The sequence below is a fragment of the Triticum urartu genome, chromosome 6, assembly GCF_003073215.2.
Source record: "Triticum urartu cultivar G1812 chromosome 6, Tu2.1, whole genome shotgun sequence".
NCBI lineage: Eukaryota > Viridiplantae > Streptophyta > Magnoliopsida > Poales > Poaceae > Triticum > Triticum urartu.
In genome coordinates this window covers 73,966,578-73,979,465 of record NC_053027.1, presented here as the reverse complement: position 1 = coordinate 73,979,465, position 12,888 = coordinate 73,966,578, and positions in this window count along the sequence as shown.

Genomic DNA, 12,888 nt, shown 5'->3' with positions numbered 1-12,888 from the left:
CAGAGGGAAGAGTATCGTCCACGTATCCTCGTAGACCGTAAGCGGAAGCGTTATGAGAACACGGTTGATGTAGTCGTACGTCTTCACGACCCGATCGATCCAAGTACCGAACGTACGGCACCTCCGAGTTCAGCACACGTTCAGCTCGATGACGTCCCAGGAACTCCGATCCAGCAGAGCTTTCAGGGAAAGTTCCATCAGCACGACGGCGTGATGACAGTGATGATGTTGCTACTGATGCAGGGCTTCGCCTAAGCACCGCTACGATATGATCAAGGTGGATTATGGTGGAGGGGGCACCGCACACGGCTAAGGGATCAATGATCAATTTGTGTGTTCTAGGGTGCCCCCTGCCCCCGTATATAAAGGAGCAAGGGGGGCAGGACGGCCGGCCCCTGTAGGGCGCGCCAGGAGGAGGAGTCCTCCTCCTAGTAGGAGTAGGACTCCCCTTTCCTACTCCTACTAGGAGGAGGAAAGGAAGGGGGAAGGGGAGAAGGAAGGAGAGGGAGGAAAGGAGGAAAGGGGGGCTGGCCCCTAGTCCAATTCGGTTTGGGCTAGGGGGGCCGCGCGCCCTGCCTTCTCTCTTCTACCACTTGGCCCATGAGGCCCAATACTTCTTCCCCATATTCCCGTAACTCCCCGGTACTCCGAAAAATACCTGAATCACTTGGAACCTTTCCGATGTCCGAATATAGTCGTCTAATATATCGATCTTTACGTCTTGACCATTTCGAGACTCCTCGTCATGTCCCCGATCTCATCTGGGACTCCAAACTACCTTCGGTACATCAAATGACATAAACTCATAATACCGATCGTCAAGGAACGTTAAGCGTGCGGACCCTATGGGTTTGAGAACTATGTAGACATGACCGAGACACGTCTCCGGTCAATAACCAATAGAGGAACCTGGATGTTCATATCGGCTCCTACATATTCTATGAAGATCTTTATCGGTCAAACCGCATAACAACATACATTGTTCCCTTTGTCATCGGTATGTTACTTGCCCGAGATTCGATTATCGGTATCTCAATACCTAGTTCAATCACGTTACCGGAAAGTCTCTTTACTCGTTTCCATAATGCATCATCCCGCAACTTACTCATTAGTTGCATTGCTTACAAGGCTTATAGTGATGTGCATTACCGAGAGGGCCCAGAGATACCTCTCCGACAATCGGAGTGACAAATCCTAATCTCGATCTATGCCAACTCAACAAGTACCATCGGAGACACCTGTAGAGCACCTTTATAATCACCCAGTTACGTTGTGACGTTTGGTAGCACACAACGTGTTCCTCTGGTAATCGGGAGTTGCATAATCTCATAGTCATAGGAACATGTATAAGTCATGAAGAAAGCAATAGCAACAAACTAAACGATCATCATGCTAAGCTAACGGATGGGTCAAGTCAATCACATCATTCTCCTAATGATGTGATCCCGTTTATCAAATGACAACTCATGTCTATGGTTTAGGAAACATAACCATCTTTGATCAACGAGCTACTCAAGTAGAGGCATACTAGTGACACTCTGTTTGTCTATGTATTCACACATGTACTAAGTTTCTGGTTAATACAATTCTAGCATGAATAATAAACATTTATCATGATATAAGGAAATAAATAATAACTTTATTATTGCCTCTAGGCATATTTCCTTCACGTGTAACAGTTAAACATTGGCAGCTTGAATTAGAATGGCATCCCATGACTATTAGCGAAAGCAGGAATCCCCGGAGCGCGACGTACAACATCAACTAGCACTCCAGCAGTCTGGGGGTGTAAAAAAAATGCCCTCGCTCTGGCGACAACCTAGGTGAATCGCTGGTGCCGCCCATGGCGGCAATGGTGCCGGATCTGGCGCTGGGCTTGCCCCAGCGGGAGAACCGGTGGAAGGTGGGTGGCTACTCCGGCGAGGAGTGGAGCACCTTACGACGGCGGGGGATGGAAATCCTGCGACGTGCGTGAGATCCAAAGAGGTGCTTGAGGCAGATGCGGGTCAAAGTAGACCAGTTCATCAATTCGGAGTTGGGCAAGGAAGATTTCAAGGGGGATTTGAAGGAGAATAAGGGAACAACGACGGGGCCAACGTTCCCGACCCCAAATTCCGCCAAAACAGTTACTGATTCGGTGAGTAAAGGAGATAATTTGGCAGTTTCGCATAAAATTGATTGTCTGGTGAATCCGTGTAGGGAGGAGTTACAATTTCAGTTTGATTTGAGTTTTAACTCCGGTGATTCCGAGGTGAAATTTGGGGAAGGAGAGGATTATTTGAAGGGTGGGAATCAGCGGAGGCAATATCAATTTTCTGGGTTACTGCTAGTGTCTTCGGTGCCTCTTGTTTCCTCTGTTTCTCTGTGTCAGGGGTAGATGGCATCGAGCACTGAGATGGGCAGCGGTCAGGAGGGAGCGGCGGCTCCTTCCATGTCTGCTGCGAACGCTACTGCTCCCCTCTCGATCATTGGTGCTGTCTCTTTGGACGGTACCGAGGTCTGTGAGGCAAGGGGAGAGGAGCTGCCTTCTTCAGCAATCGTCGAGGCTGCCCCAGGAACTCCTCAGATGGAGAAGGGGAAAGCTACGGTGGGCGGGTCATCTGGCTTGGCTCTGACCGTTACGCCGAATGCCGCCTTTGGGTTCACTGCGGCGGCGGCGCCTCCCCCGCCCCGGAGGAGCGGAAAGAGCAAGGCGGCCATGTTCTCGAGGATGCACGACAAGCCGATCGTCATCGACATGGAAGCGGCGCTGCCTGCGGTGGCGGGCAAACTTGCGGTCGCCCGGGTTCTCTCACCATACCCGGTCGACCCCAAGGCGGTCGTCAACGAGCTTCATGAGCGACGACCATTGTTTCGTCATCACCTTCGCGGAGGGTGGGGATCGACATCACGTTCTGCACGATGGGCCATGGCATTTCAGAAATGATGTTGTCATCCTAGCGGCTTTCGACGGAGACGGCAATCTGGCTGACGTGCGCCTCAATTCCATCAAGCTATGGGCACAAATCTAGGGCCTTCTAGTACCGATCAAGACGGTGGAGATGGGCTACATCCTGGGCGGCAAGCTTGGAAAGGTCCTCGTGGTGGCCCACCGAAACAAAAAGATCATCGACGAGCATCTCCGTGTCCGGGTCGAGCATCTCCTTGAAGAGCCCCTGAGGAAGACCATCGACATGACCCCGGTTGGCAGTAAAGTAGAGATCCTGTATGATGTTAAGTATGAAAAATTGCCAAATTTTTGCTTTTGTTGTGGCTTGTTGGGGCATACTACTGCCAGATTTTGTAACATCCCTAAGGAACTTCGGAAGCCTAAGTTATCCAATGACATCAAGGCGCCGGCCTTCTGGAGCACCATGCAAGCTTTGGGCGGCCCTGGTCGGCGGCACCTCAGCTTGGGAGGTCGCTGGGACGACCGGGATCTTCAGGACAACGACAACCCGGAGCTGGTCAAGCTGCCGGAAAAGGAAGTCACTGCCGTGGCTACGGCGGTACAGAAGCTGTCGGTGGCGGCCTCGCCCTTGCTGGCTCCGATGACGGGTGGTCAAGAAGGCAGCAGCATGGAAGTCTCCACTCAAGCTGGTCAAGAAGACGAGTGTGTACTGGGGTCAGGGGCCGTCCAGGTGGGGCGGCTCACGCTGACTGATCCCAGTACAGCAGCTGGCAAGTTCGCTTCTGCTAGGACGCAGCCGGAAGCTCGTCCGGTTGTGCTGCTGGGCGGAGGTGCTCTACCTCCGGTTGCGGCAAAGGTGTTGACGGCTGGTGGTGGCTCTACAGGCGTCCCTGCTGGTTTGGCTGGGAGTGCTTCCCGGCTGGATGTTGATGAAAATGGAGCTGAATCAAAATGGGGCCGCTGGAAAAGATTGTACACAGAGGAGCAAGTGGAGCGTGCTTCTGTTCATGGTGTGTGTGCCAAGCATGTCCAGTTTGGGCTTCCCACTCCCCCAAATAGTGGCAGCGAGTTATCTAGTCGAAAGGTTGCCTATATTGCCATCCTAGAGAGTACTGCAGGAAGTAAGAGGCGTCGTTCTGAAGACCAAGGCTTAGTTTTTACTTTGAATAGCAATAGCTCTGAGAGTTTAGAGTACAAGAGTGAAAATGACATCTCTGTAATTTGTAAAAGAGTGTGTGGTGAGAGGGTTGAGGCTGTAGTAGGTGGAGATGGGGCTATGGTTCATGTAACTAAAGAGATAGATGTGGGAGAGGAAGATCTTCAGGAGAGGAGGAGAGAATCTATAGGAGAGGAAAAAGAGGAAGGTGGCAATCCTAAGGAAGCAACCGGCCCTGGGGCTGCCGGTCAACTGACAGGCACGTTTGATGACGCCCGTCAGGAGCCATGAAAATGCTCAGTTGGAACTGTCGAGGGCTGGGACAACCTCGTACGGTTCAGGAGCTTGTCTGTCTGACTAAGACGCACCGTCTCAATGTTATCTTTCTTTCTGAAACTAGGAAAAATAAAAAGTATGTTGAATTTTTGTGGTACCGGTTGGGTATGACTAATGTGTTTACTGTTTCTAGCCATGGTAAAGGTGGAGGTTTAGCCGTGTTTTGGGATGGAGCATATTCTTGTGAACTGAACAAATATGGTGAACATTTTGTGGACATGTACGTCAACAAGGGTGATGGTACAAAGTGGAGGTGCACATTTATTTATGGAGAGCCTAAGGCGAGCCAGAGGTATGTTATGGAGAAAATTCCTTATTTGACACTATCTTAAAATCTGCTTCCTTATTTGACACTGGAAAAGTTTTTCTTCCCTATTTGACACAAGTTTTAAATGTTATTCCCTATATGACATTTTCGTCCATTTTGAGCCTAAATGACACCTGAAAAGACTATTTTGCCCCTCATGTGGTATGTGTGTGGGGGGCAATAGCGCACACACGCAGCATCAGTGCGAGGGCAGGAGCACACACACAGCAACACATACACATGCACCAACACACACGCAACAAAACGCACGCGCGCGTGCACACACACACGCACACGCAGCAACACACATGCACACGCACACACACGCAGCAACACACACGCAGGCAACACACACACATACACACACGCAGCAGCATCACACACACAGGCAGCACATAGGCATGCAACAGCACACACACACACGCGCGCGCGCGCGCGCACGTACACACGCAGCAGCACATATGCACACACACATGCAGCAGCAGCACACATGTGCGCGTGCACCCACACATGCAATAGCACACGCGCGTGCACACACATACCGCATGAGGGGCAAAATCGTCTTTTCAGGTATCATTTAGGCTCAAAATGGATGGAAGTGTCGTATAGGGAATAAAATTTAGGACTAGTGTCAAATAGGGAAGAAAAAAAATTCCAGTGTCAAATGAGAAACCAGATTTTAAGACAGTGTCAAATAAAGAATTTTCTCTATGTTATGTGGGATCTTTTGAGGCGGATTAAACCTCTTGGTGTTGGACCGTGGTTTATGGTGGGGGATTTTAACGAAGCTATGTGGAAAAATGAACATTTCTCTCGTCATAAGAGATTTCCTAGACTCATGGCTGATTTCCGTGAAGTCCTATCGGAGTGCAATTTATTTGATTTGGGTTTTCAAGGTGCTCCGTGGACATATAGTAATATGCAGGAGGGCAACAAGAATGTTAAGGTACGTCTTGACCTTGCAGTGGCATGTCCTCTTTGGTCTTCTATTTTCCCCCAATGTAAGGTCTCCCATATTATTAGCTCCAGATCTGATCATTGTCCCATTTTAATTGAGTTGATGGGTAATGCTCGGGAGGGGAGGTTTGCTAGAGAGTTGAAATATGAATCTTACTGGGAGACGGAAGGTCGTGTTTTGGATGAACAGATTAATGATTGTTGGAATAGATGATCAGATATTAAGGATCTGAAAGATGTTGCCAATAATTTAGAAAAAATAATGAAATCTCTTCATGGTTGGAGTAGGGTGCATATTGTGTATCTACCTAAGAAACTTGAATGGGCTCGTAAGAGACTTGGCATTTTGTTAAATAGAACTGATCATTCTGCTGTGTTGGAAAGAAAGAATATTCTAGGGGAGATGGATGAACTTCTTATCAGGGAAGAAATATTGTGGAAGCAGAGATCTCGTCTGGACAAGATTAAAGGGGCAGATCGTAATACAAAATATTTTCAGCGAAAAGCTTCCTGGAGAGCAAAAAAATCTATTTCGGCTCTGAGGAAGGATGATGGTTGTCTCACGGAAAATTTGGAGGAAATGAAAGGTATCACAAACTTGTTTTTTAAACAACTTTATTCTTGGGATGCTTCGGTCGATCCATCCCACATTATTTCATTAGTCAAGCCCCGTGTGACCGATGACATGAATTATGATTTATGCAAACCTTTTACTGAAAAAGAAATAAGTGATGCCCTTTTTCAAATGGGACCGTTAAAAGCGCGAGGGCAAGATGGCTTTCCTGTAAGGTTTTTTCAGCGGAATTGGGGGCTAATCAAAGATGATATTGTCAAGGTTGTGCAGCAATTTTTTAATTCTGGAATTATGCCTGATGGTATTAATAATACTACTATTGTTCTCATCTCGAAGATCAAGAATCCTCAAACAATCAAAGATTTCAGGCCGATCAATTTGTGCAATGTTATCTACAAGATTATTTCAAAGTGTCTTGTTAACAGGTTGCGACCGCTCCTTGATGGTATGATTTCCCCTACCCAAAGTGTGTTTATTCTAGGAAGGTTAATTTCTGATAATGCTCTTATAGCCTTTGAATGTATGCATTCGTTAAGTACGCTTAAGGATTTAAGAGGGGAATATTGTGCTTATAAGTTGGACGTAGCCGAAGCCTATGACCGTGTGGATTGGCAATTTTTGCAAAGTATGGTGGGGGCGTTGGGTTTTGCACCGCAATGGATTAAATGGGTTATGGCATGTGTTACTTTGGTGAAATTTGCGGTGCGATTTAATGGTCAATTGTTGCAGTCATTCTCACCTTCTCAAGGGCTCAGGCAGGGAGATCCTTTATCTCCCTATTTGTTCCTATTTGTGGTAGAGGCGCTTTCTTTGTTGCTCAATGACGCATGTGCTAGGGGAGTTCTCCAGGAATTCAAACTGACTAGACGAGTGTCTAGTATTTCTCACTTGCTATTTGCAGATGATAGTCTGCTATTTTTCAAGGGTTCTTTTCATCAAGCTTTAGCAATTAAAAATATTCTGACGGTGTATGAGAAGGGAACTGGACAGATGTTAAGCCTTGATAAATGTTCCATAATGTTTGGGAAAAAATGCAGCTTGGAGAAACAAGTGACTATCATGGTTATTTTAAAAATTACTATGGAGGGGTTCGAGGATAAATATCTTGGATTACCAGTACCAGAGGGTAGAATGAAGGCCGGTATGTTTCAGTATACTAAAGATAAGTTTTTGAAAAGGCTTTCTGACTAGATTGAAAAATATGCTTCTTGTGGAGTCAAGGAAGATTTAATCAAAACAATAATTCAGGCTCTTCCTATGTACGCTATGGGGATATTCAAATTTTCAGTTTCCCTTTGTGAGGAGTTATCCCATATTATAAGGAACTCTTGGTGGGGAGACGAAGAAGAAAGAAGAAAAAATCATTGGTTGGCGCGGGACAAACTAACAAGACCTAAAGGTAAGGGTGGAATGGGTTTCCGTGATCTCAGGATTTTTAGTCAAGCTCTTCTGGCTAAACAGGCATGGTGGTTATTGGTTTACCCGGATTCTCTATGTGCGAAATTGATGAAGGCAAAGTATTACCCCCAGGGACATATTCTTGATACGGTGTTTCCGCATGCTAGTTCTGTGACTTGGCAAGGTATTTCACATGGTCTGGACCTTCTTAAGAAGGGGGTCATTTGGCGGGTATGTGATGGATCTAGTATTAATATATGGAGGGATAATTGGATACCTAGGAGGCATGGCCTAAAAATCTCAGCTAGAAGGCATAATAGCAGGTTAAAATTGGTACCTGACTTATTCATGAGCGGGCGTAAGTGTTGGGATGAAAATTTGATCAAGTATCTATTCTATCCACATGATGCGGAGGAAATTCTTAAGATTCGTATTTAGGCCTCTAGGGATGGGGATTTTGTTGCGTGGCACCATGAGAAGAATGGTATATTTTCTGTTAAAAGTGCGTACAATTTTGCGCTTAATTTGAAGGATAGCCAGGATCATGGTGGCCAATGTAGTGGCGAACCAGAGGGGGTAAGAGGGATCTGGGAGATAATATGGAAGGCTAATATACCTCAGAAAATCAAGATTTTTGCGTGGCGAGCTGCTACCAATAGCTTGGCGGTCCAAATGAATAGAGTTAAGCACCATCAGACTGATTCAGGGATGTGTTCTATTTGTGGGGTTGAAGATGAAGACATCTTTCATGCTCTGGTGAGTTGTTCTAAAGCTCGTGCTCTTCGAATGGCCGTGAGAGAGCGGTGGAATATTCCGGATGAAGAGTTCTTCAAGTGCACGGGACCAGATTGGTTATTGATTTTGCTGGCGCAATTGGGTTTGCGGCAGAGGGAACAAATCATGTTTCTTTTCTGGCGAGCATGGCATTTGAGAAACGATTTAATTTTTGAAAACGGGAAAGAATCCGTTAATGCCTCTGCACATTTTGTGGATAATTTTTGGACCACCTTCACGTCTAGTCATGACACCGCTAGATTGGACGCTAGCAACAAAGGCAAGGAGAAGGTGAGTGGAGTTGTAGAGGATTATGCACCGTTAAAAGATCATGTGGTCTGGACTCCTCCCCCTAATGATCATATCAAGATCAATGTTGACACCAGTTTTGTGGAGAGTACTAATGCAGCCAGTGTGGGGGTCGTAGCTCGTAATTCTTCTAGAGATATTATTGTTTCTTCGTGGGACTTTATTGATCGGTGTTCCAGTGTGAATGAAGCTGAGCTCTGCGCCTGCCTCACAGGACTTTATATAGGTATCACCCTTCCCCAATCTATTATTTTAGAGACTGATTGTGCTTTCGTACATTCGTTTCATGCAAATGAGAAGATTGACATGTCCCCTCTGGCTGATTTGATGGATGAGGCTTTGAGTATATCTAGGATGATCCATAATTTTCATATTGCAAAGATAAGTCGGACTGCCAATGGGGTGGCACATGAGATTGCTAAGTTTAGCTTTAGTTCTATGTCCGATGAGATTCTTTTTAATTTTGTTCCGCCCTGCGTGGTGTATGCTGTAACGAATGATTGTAAGAACCTTTCATTGGCTTAATTAATATATGGGGTGTTTTTTTCAAAATAAAAGAATGGCATCCAATGGGGCCGAAATCACCATTCTGACCTTAAACGTGAAGATTAACATGAATTGACCCTGGATGGATTTTTTTCTTCAGATCTAGCCTCTTTTTGGTCACACCAACATCCCTAGTGTTTCCATTGTGCAGGAAACACCATGGTCTATGGCGTTTTGCCTCAATGTTTCCTCCAAGAGCATTGGTGTCTCTGTCTAGGATGAAAGGCCATAGTCCATGATGTTTGGACCAGGGAAACGCCATGGGCCATGGGCCATGGCGTTGGCTGATGGCTTTTTCCGCCCAACGCAAACGCTAGTGATGTTGGTGTGTCCATGCAAAATCATGAAAACACTAGGGATTTTAAAACACCCGCATCTAAAGTTTACAAAGCTTGACTTTGACCAAAGCTAATATGCGAACTAAATAAAAACGGAGTTCAAAATTCCTATTTCCCTAGTCTAATATGAAACACCCGCATCTAAAATGCCCTTCACTAAATCAATTTAGTTGTATGTGAACCTAGAGAAATAGCATGATGAACCAAGAAATCCCTAGGTCCTATTGTTAAGAAAAGAGAATTACTACTTATTAACAACGTTCAACAATCTGGGCAACGATAGGATTTGACCCGCATTGAAAATGGGGCCACTCATTGAAGATAAGAACCGATATGCCTTCTTGACATGAGTAGATTGTATCCATTCTGTAGCGACCCGACCCGAATGGATCAAGTCTCTGTGCTTAAGTGTCATCCCTGGATCGGTATGCTGACACACACAGTACTCGAGGATTTATAACAGAGGTAAATCACATGTAAAAGTAATGTAAATACTATTACCTCAATCCAAATAGCGGAAGTAACAAGGTTGTGGATTCCCATCAACACCAACGGCAATGTTGAGTGTAGAAATCGTAACCCTAACGTATCACTTACTCGTCGTAAGAAATCCTGCAACATGAGACGTTGCAGCCACAGAGGGTCAGTACATTGAATGTACTGGCAAATTCACACCATAGAGAGAAATGATGAACAATGGCTATCACTACATGCATATTTGGCTGGAGGAAAAGCTCTATGGTTATAGTTTTTGCGAAAAGCCAATTTTTCCCTACTGCAAAGGAATAAATTTTATTTAACTATCATGGTGGTTGTTGAACATTGAGAATGGTTGACGGCATTCTCAATCCCAATTAAATAACATCATTAAACCCAACAAACTTAATTTAAAGTAACGTGATGAGATCAATAAGATAATCCAAGTACCAGAGACTCAAAATGTCCATAACCGGGGACACGGCTAATCATGATTAGTTTGTACACTCTGCAGAGGTTCTCGCACTACAAGGTGTTTGAGAAACGGATGATCGAGACATAGTCTTTCAGAAGCGTTTGCACCTTACGATGGGTAGACCGTACCACCTACAACCCCTACATCTTCTAGTCTACCACTGTAAGAGTTCACATGACTTAATCAACTATGATAGAGCCCATAATAGCTTGTGGCTGCACACGGAAGTTTCTAGCATGAATAATCTTATGATCCCTTTAAGCCTGGGTGGCGAACCATAGGATGATCACACGGTATATCCCCGGGATCTCCTAAGACAACACTGGTATTTCCCCAGGTGTCCGGGCAAGTCCACTGGTATATCCCCAGGGTGCCCCAACCAATCCACCCAGATGTGAATTAAAGTAGCCACCTTAAGTTAAACCTTAGTTAACCATAATCCCTCACATCTGTCATGAAATACTCTCAAAACCCAATCCACGTCTACGATCATAGCATGGCAATGTAAGCATAACATAATAGTAACTTCCAAGGGTTTGATAATAAGCAGGTAATAGGTTCTACCCCGTCATCTACTTCCCAACCCACAAGTTAATGACATCCTAACCATGCAGTGTTTGAGGATTGGCACTAATGCATAAAAACTGGGTGATAAAAGGGATATGATCAAAGTGTGAACTTGCCTGCAATGTTGATGAAGATGATTCACACTCAAAACTCTTGATAGATCTACTCGTCACACTCCGGTCAATCTATCGTAAGAAAACAGTAGTAACCACACATAAGCAATCACTCAAAAGATTAGAAAGAACGAAGAAGACGATTCGGAAACATCAAAACCAAGCAAATAACTCTTGCAACATAAAACAATTTCTAACAGTACCAAAATTATGTGAATTTGGCCTTATTAGAAGGTTTAGGTCAAGAGCTTCGATTTGCAAAAAGAATCAACTGAAACGGAGCTATGAAACTCAAGTTATGATCAAACGAAGTTTGAATTCAAATCAGATCTAATTCAAATTTTAAACTTTTCAAAAACATGTTTGAGTTGGATTACTGGATAGAGGGGATCATAACAAAGACGTGGGCGTTGGTTTCATTGGATTTGGATAAACGGGTAAAAAGTTGTAGAGGTTTGAAGCAGAGGGACTAATCTGTAAAAGAAATACTACAAAGAGGTCCCTATCTAAAACTAACAGAAGAAGAAAAAGCTAAAAAGTGAACGTCCGCTTTCTAAACCTACCCAGTGAACGCTCTCTAAAAAAAGACCTAACTAAAAAAAATAAAACCGGCTAAACCGAGGAAAACCGGATCGGGTTTTTGTGCGGGTTTTACCGGTCGAGGCGGTTTCCCGTCGGAAAACCGGCGGCGGATCTCCGGCGGCTTCCCGCGGCGGCGGGCGTCGGTGAGGAGCGAGGCGAGGTGGCGCGCGGCGAGGTGGCGCGCGGCGAGGCAGCGGAGGGGCGCGGCGCGGGCGGCTCCAGCGTGCGGCGCGGCAGCGGATCGGCGGAGGCGGCGCGGGCTAAGCAGCGGCGGCGGCGTCCGGCAATGGCGGTGGTGGTCGGCGTGGTGCGGCGGCGCGATGCGAGAGGAGGAGAGGAGAGGCGGCGGCGGCGGGATTTATAGGGGGAGGGCGAGGCAATGGCGTGGGCGAGGGGCAAGGAGGAGGCCGGGGCGACCACGGCGGCCATGGCGCGGCGGCGGACTCGGGAGGTCTCCCGGTCGGGGACGGAGGCGATGAGGAGCTGGGCTGGGCCGCGGCCTGGCAGGAGCTGGGCCGACCCAGTCGGCGGAGGGAAGCTCTTTTTTTTAATAAACCCTTTTTTCAGAGAACTAAAATAATAAAAACAAAATAACTAAAAATATTATATAGGCATATAATATATCAACATTTTCAGAAAAATATTTTCTACAACATGGACATTTTTAATATGCCAAATAAAATCCTCACAAAACCAGATAAATCAAAGAGTATTACTGGTCTATTAAAATCCAACAAAAAACATTTTTAAAATACCAAAATGATTTCAAATTAATTTTTCTCCAATTTTCTATTGTAGGGAATCATGTTACCCTAATTTCCATATATTTTATTTTTGGAGAAAAATAATTTGAATAAAACTCAAATAACTCCAAATTGAAAATAAATTCAAAAGAATTTTGAATTTAATTCTTTGAAACTCCCAACTCATATTTCATATAATTTAAAGAAGTCATGTTATCTTCTCTCGTGAAAATCATTGAGTTGCCTAAAGTTTCAGAATTGGAAATATTCTCAAATGAAATTCAAATATTTTCAACACCCCTTATCATTTAATAAATGGAAGAAGTCATGTCATCTTCTCTCCAGG